Consider the following 6,219-nt stretch of genomic DNA (forward strand, 5'->3'; position numbering starts at 1 on the left):
CAGCTGAATAGACCATGAATTTTACACAACTTTCCCATCCCTTAGCTTTGATTCGCTAAATGCACAGCGTACAGTGACATTTTCAGAGCTTCGGTCATGTCTCCACAAAATCAACCACACCAAAACCTCTGCTTGCACCCACAGCTTTCTGTTTTAACTTCTACCAGTTCTCAGGCAAACCTTTTCAGCCTAGGAGTTCACACATTTTCTCTATGAACCCTGCCCTGCTACACGACCCCAGTGCTCATCAGCATACCACCAGTGCTGTGAATATTTCGGGGGGGGGGGAGGAATAAAATCTTGATCCAACACAGGGCCTTTGGAGTGACTTGCCAGTTATTTTATTCCCATGGCGCCAGCAGCCAAGTTCCATTTCAAAAATAACCCAGAGTTTCAAAATAAAACCTGGAAATCCGTCAGAATGCTTATATTAATGCATTAATAATGAGATACTTGTGGTTTTCTGCTGGTACATTCGCCACCAATGACAAATGTGAGAAAGGTCAGACGGAAAGATGCCCTTGATCCCAGGACAAGAGGATAGTGGGAGCTCAATGTGCAAGAGAATGCAGTGCTCTTGTCAACACAACAGGTCAAAGGACAGGCCAGGAGGGCAGACACTGGGAGTATTTTTTTTAAAAAAACAACCCACCAATATCCTGCTATTTGTTTTCTTCCCTCTCCCCATGTATAATTTACTAAGACATCTCTGCCTCCAGCTATGTTCCTTCCTCTGCAAAATTTAAGCCATTGATTTTCAATAAGCTTGGGAAGCAAAGAATTTGTATTTTTGTTCTTTCCTGTACAAATTGCGACATCGGATTTACCGACCTTTTCAGCAAGGGCAATTCAGGCAAGGAATGTGAAAAAAATGGAAAACCAGCTCAGCACCATTTGCATGGAAAGAAGGCAGTTTGTCTAATTATTAAGAGTCTCTAGATTTGTTTAGCTGACATGGAAGCTGCATTCTAAAGTGTGTGTGTGCGCATTCCTGATCATGTAATTTTTCTTAAGCAGGAAAATCAGAGAAAAATCCGAGTAGTCAACTAAATAAGTGTGCAAGCATAATGACTTGCCCTTGTGCAATGGGACCTCACCGCTCTCCTCCTCCCCACTCCTAAATCTGTTCTAATGCGTGACGTGTGAGCCGTGAGGTGGGGAGTCCCCACTGCACAAGTGGAAGCCATTCTGCTTGCACAATCATTTAGTTGAATAAAGCCCAAAGTTTGCTTTATTTGCACACTGTTATGATGTGAATTGTTGAGGTAAGAATGGAAGTCAGGAGCTTTTGAGTCTGGCTTACAGAAATGATATACCCAATTGTAGAGAGATGCGTGTTTGGACCAACCCTAAGAACACCATTTAAGAGTGCCATGAGGGATCCAACCAAGAGTCCACTTATATGCAGTGAAAGCAGCTAGAATTTTGATGGCCCAGAAATGGAAACAGGAAGAAATGCCGACAAGGGAAGAATGGAGGATGAAACTGATGGACTATGCAGAAATGGACAAATTAACGGGGAAAATCCGGAACCAACGCGACCAGAGATTACCGAGGACTTGAATAAATTTACAGAGTATATCAAAAATGTATGTGAGGAGCAATTAACGCTTGTTGGCTTTCAAGAAGCTCTGTGAAAATGATTGATAGAAATGTTGCTTAAAAGATATGATAAGATTGTTAAAGCGCAATATAAATTTAAGAAATGTGAGTAATCGTGATAATATGGAAAATTGTCAGACAGGCTGAGGGAAGTCTAAAAGATGTATATGTTAGAAGTGGATGTTAAACATGGATGGAATGTATATTGGAAATTGAATAAAAATTAATTATATATAAAAAAGAGTCCACTTAGTCTAGTATACCATGGACAAATAGATGCTTCTAGAAAGCTTTGAAGCTTATCACAGAGGCCGAAGCCTTCCTGTTTGGGTCTCCTTAGTTATAATGGCCATCCCCTCATGAATCTAACTCCCTTTGAAGCCACCCAAGCCAATGGCCAGCATCACCACACACAGGGACAGTGATCTGCACAGCTTTAGTACGCATTGTGTGAAATATTTTCTTGTGTCCAGATTCTACTGCCAATGAATTTCACTGCTGCTGCACATCAAATTGCCATGGAGCTGTCAACTTCAACCCCCAGATCTGTTTGCTGAATAGTTTCAGGTCCCTCCGGGCCAATGCCTCTCCACTGCATCATCACAGATCTACAGCAGGAATTGGGAACATGTGTGCTCCAGATGTTCACAGAATCATAGAGATGGAAGGAACCCCAAGGGTCCAACCCCTTACAATGCAGGGCCTCAGCTCCCACCTGCTCCATCCAGCAGGGCTAATGTTCCAGGATGATGGAAGTTGTAGTAGTCCAACAACATCATGTAGTAGGCCACACATTCCCCTCTGTGGATCTACAGGCTATCCTGGTGAGCCTTCCCTTAAACAGGCTGTAGGTAGAATGACAGTGGTACCTCGGGTTACAGACGCTTCAGGTTACAGACTCTGCTAACCCAGAAATAGTACCTTGGGTTAAGAACTTTGCTTCAGGATAAGAACAGAAATTGCATGGTGGCGGCGTGGCAGCAGCGGGAGGCCCCATTAGCTAAAGTGGTGCTTCAGGTTAAGAACAGTTTCAGGTTATGAACGGACCTCCAGAACGAATTAAGTTCTTAAACCCGAGGTACCACTGTACTGCCCATCCTTACAGACACCCCCCACCCTACTAACTCTTCTTAACTAACTACTCACCAGGAGGGGATACAAGCCTGGGAACTTTCTCCTGCACCACACCCTGGTGCCAGTTCTGCCCCCATAGCTAGTAAGAAAAACAAGGACTTATCCCACTGCATGAACCTAAGAAATGGGCATTAGAAATGATAACCAGTGAGGGGCCATTTCAGTCTCTCAATACATTCTGGCCATGTTCATACTCCCCCCCCCCTCAAAAAAGAATGGGGCACCCAAAGGAGACGCCAGTGAGAAACTGTTAAATTGGAATAATTTGCAAAATTTGGCATTGTTGGGTTTAGCATCGGCTGGGAGTGCCTAGCTCACTGCAAAAATGCATTATGTACGCTGTTCATCTTGGTTTGCCAATTCATTAACAGTTGGGAAAAGCCAACACCCAGTTGGATGAAAAGATTGACTCCTTTTGTTATGCGACTGAATCTAATTTTCATGTGGGCTCTGCATGTGACACACATCTCGCCTGCATGGCTGGCTCTTCCGGCTTTACTTTACAATAACAATTCTTCTCACAGCCCAGCCATATATGTGTGAGTGCATTTGGGGAGGGGGGAGGAGGAGGATAATGTTTCAAGTATTAGTTATACTGCTGAAGCTATCTGCTGCTATTATTGGGGTTGCTTTGTGAACTGCATGCGGTTTGTGTAAATGTGTTCTTAATATACAGTATTGAATAATATCCAATCCTGCCGTTCTGCCTGCGCAACAGACTTCCACTTGTGCAACAGAACTTCCCTTTCCTCTTCTCCCCCACCCACGAAGCCCTCCCTGCACCCTCAAAATAGTCACAGATGGTTAAGGGACCCTCTGGATCAGAATTTGCAGACGAAGGGAAGTCCCTTGCACCATTGCAGCTTTACCTATGCTTATGTTCTTAGATATATAGTAAGTCACTGAGAGAGCTTTCTGTGTAAGTAATTAACAAGTTCAAATAAAATCATCATCTGATGAAGCAGAGTTTGGCCCATAAAGGCTTGTGCCAAAATTAGTATGCCACTAAACTCTTGCTGTTATTATTTGAGGTTGATGTGAAATCTCTTTTGCATTACAGTGGTACCTCGGGTTAAGAACTTAATTTGTTCTGGAGGTCTGTTCTTAACCTGAAACTGTTCCTAACCTGAAGCACCACTTTAGCTAATGGGGCCTCCCGCTGCTGCCACGCCGCCAGAGCACGATTTCTGTTCTCATCCTGAAGCAAAGTTCTTAACCCAAGGTACTATTTCTGGGTTAGCGGAGTCTGTAACCTGAAGCGACTGTAACCCGAGGTACCACTGTAGATCTGAGGCATACATGCAAGTTATAACTGATGTAGATAAAAATTAGCCTATGTGCAACCCAGAACTTGGCTAAGTCCACCCAACCTACTATGTATGTATATTAGAAGAATATCTGTCAAATACGAGATAAGGGTGCCAACATTTCCCTGCCTTTTGGCAGATTCGAGACTCACAGGTAACACTGCTCAGGTAAATTTGCCCAGCACAGAGACCTTCTGTGTCCCCTGCAAATGATTGTTGCCTTAGTGACAGTGGGTGGAAATAAATAGTGGGGGAAACTTCATAAAATTTCTGTACCAAACTACTATTAGAGGAGCAGAATCAGGAATAAGCGGTAGCAACTTTACAAAAAATGCTAGATTCCTCCCAGAAACTGTCACCTGTGATTCCTGTTCTGCTTCCGCTGCTTGCAGGAAGGAAGCCCTGGTTATTGGACAGTGAATCCAGAGGTCCCGGCTGTTAGCAATGAGCAGCAGCTGGAAAGTGGGGGCAAGAATGGTGGAAGAGTACCTAAAACGTTGTCTCTCTCATCATCTCCTGCCACTGGCAGCGCCAGCTCCTCAAAGTGGCCCAAACAAACGCTGTACATTTTAATGAAATGCCTTTAATCGTGCTGAATATCTAGAGGTAGATCTCCCAGCAGTCATCAGAATACGGGCTGCAATTTGCTGTTCCCTTGGGTTATCCCCCACCCCCACCTGTCAGGTTCAGTAATTGGCTTTAATTAAAAACACAACAGCAGAATTAAACTGACCATGCAAGGCTATGTATGGCAAGCGCAACTCATCCTAGGAAGGGAAATGCGTGACACGGAGCTGGACCAGCAAACATCACCCCTCCTCGTCTCTCCACTACACACAATGCTTAAATATAATCAATAAGCTCCTCTGGAAGGTGAAAACCAGGTCGTCAATACAATCTATCCATTCAACTGCGCAGTCACACCCTCCATAGTCTCCGCCGCTACCCGTTCCTACTAGGTAAATAAGTTATGGGACGCGGGTGGCGATGTGGGTTAAACCACAGAGCCTAGGATTTGCCGATCAGAAGGTCAGCGGTTCGAATCCCCGTGATGGGGTGAGCTCCCATTGCTCGGTCCCTGCTCCTGCCAACCTAGCAGTTCGAAAGCACGTCAAAGTGCAAGTAGATAAATAGGTACCGCTCTGGCAGGAAGGTAAACGGCATTTCCGTGTGCTGCTCTGGTTCGCCAGAAGCGGCTTAGTCATGCTGGCCACATGACCTGGAAGCTATACCCCGGCTCCCTCGGCCAATAAAGCGAGATGAGCGCTGCAACCCCAGAGTCGGCCACGACTGGACCTAATCGTCAGGGGTCCCTTTACCTTTAGACAAATAGTAAGTTGCAGAAGAAGGTAAGGTAAGGTTCCCCCCTCCTTCCCGTTTTGTGGGCTGAATTGTGAGCAAGAGGAGAAATCCTATACGGAGTTTCCCCCTTGTTCAAGGAACCACGAGACGCCCCCGTGAGAATATCTGCTCCCTTGACTTCAGAACACATTTTTTTAGTTTCTGCAGAGGCGTTTCAAGAAGCGGCGGCCCTCCCTGCGCCCAAGCGTGCGCAGCCGGGCCGCCAACCGCGCTTTCTCCGGCCTTAAAACTGCGCAGCCGCGGGTCTTTCCGGCCCGCAAACGGCTCCCGATCGGCCTCCTGCCGTGGAGAACCCGGGGGAGGAGCGGGGCTGTACACAAACCTTCCTCTGGAGCGAGCGAGCAGGTGGCGGAAAGGAGAGCTTGAGGCCACGTCCCCTGCGCAGCAGCAGCAGCAGCGTTTGGCTGAATGAGCCGGAGAGGCGCTTTCCTCCCTGCCTGAGCTGGCCGCCTGGCAGGAGCATTTGCCTCTCCAACGGGTACAGACGTCAGCCTCGTGCGCTGCCTGTGCGCTTTGGAGAGGCTCTTCGGTCACAGCCCGGCGAGGAGGGCCAGAGAGAGCCCCTCGCCTCAGTGGGGTGTTGCCAGGAGAAAACAAAGCAAGCTCTCTCTTTTGTAATGATTCCAGCACCAAAGGCATCAAGACAGGCCTGTGCAGAGCTTGTGCGAGGCCCCGGGCGGGAGTCTTGTGAAAAGGAAGTTATAAACTTAAAAAAAAGGAGCTGGCAAGGTTACATAAGAAGGCAAGGTAGCTCGGATAAACAACATCTCCCATGCAGTGTACTACAATGTTTCCCAACCTTTGGTCCCCAGTT

General features: G+C 46.6%; 1 protein-coding gene across 3 annotated transcripts in view; it reads right to left on the minus strand.

Moving 5' to 3' along the window:
• The window catches only part of CPQ (carboxypeptidase Q), a 157,075-nt gene extending 151,018 nt beyond the window's left edge, over positions 1-6,057 (minus strand). For 2 of the 3 annotated variants that reach the window (XM_053395585.1, XM_053395586.1), the window contains exon 1: positions 5,728-6,057. The gene's annotated coding sequence lies outside the window, so the exon portion shown is untranslated. Of the gene's footprint in view, positions 1-4,369; positions 4,499-5,727 lie in introns of all 3 variants that reach the window. The other variant, XM_053395587.1, reaches the window with a different exon arrangement.
• Positions 6,058-6,219: the final 162 nt, after the last annotated feature.

This window comes from Podarcis raffonei, chromosome 7 (assembly GCF_027172205.1).
Source record: "Podarcis raffonei isolate rPodRaf1 chromosome 7, rPodRaf1.pri, whole genome shotgun sequence".
In the NCBI taxonomy this organism is placed as follows: Eukaryota; Metazoa; Chordata; class Lepidosauria; order Squamata; family Lacertidae; genus Podarcis; species Podarcis raffonei.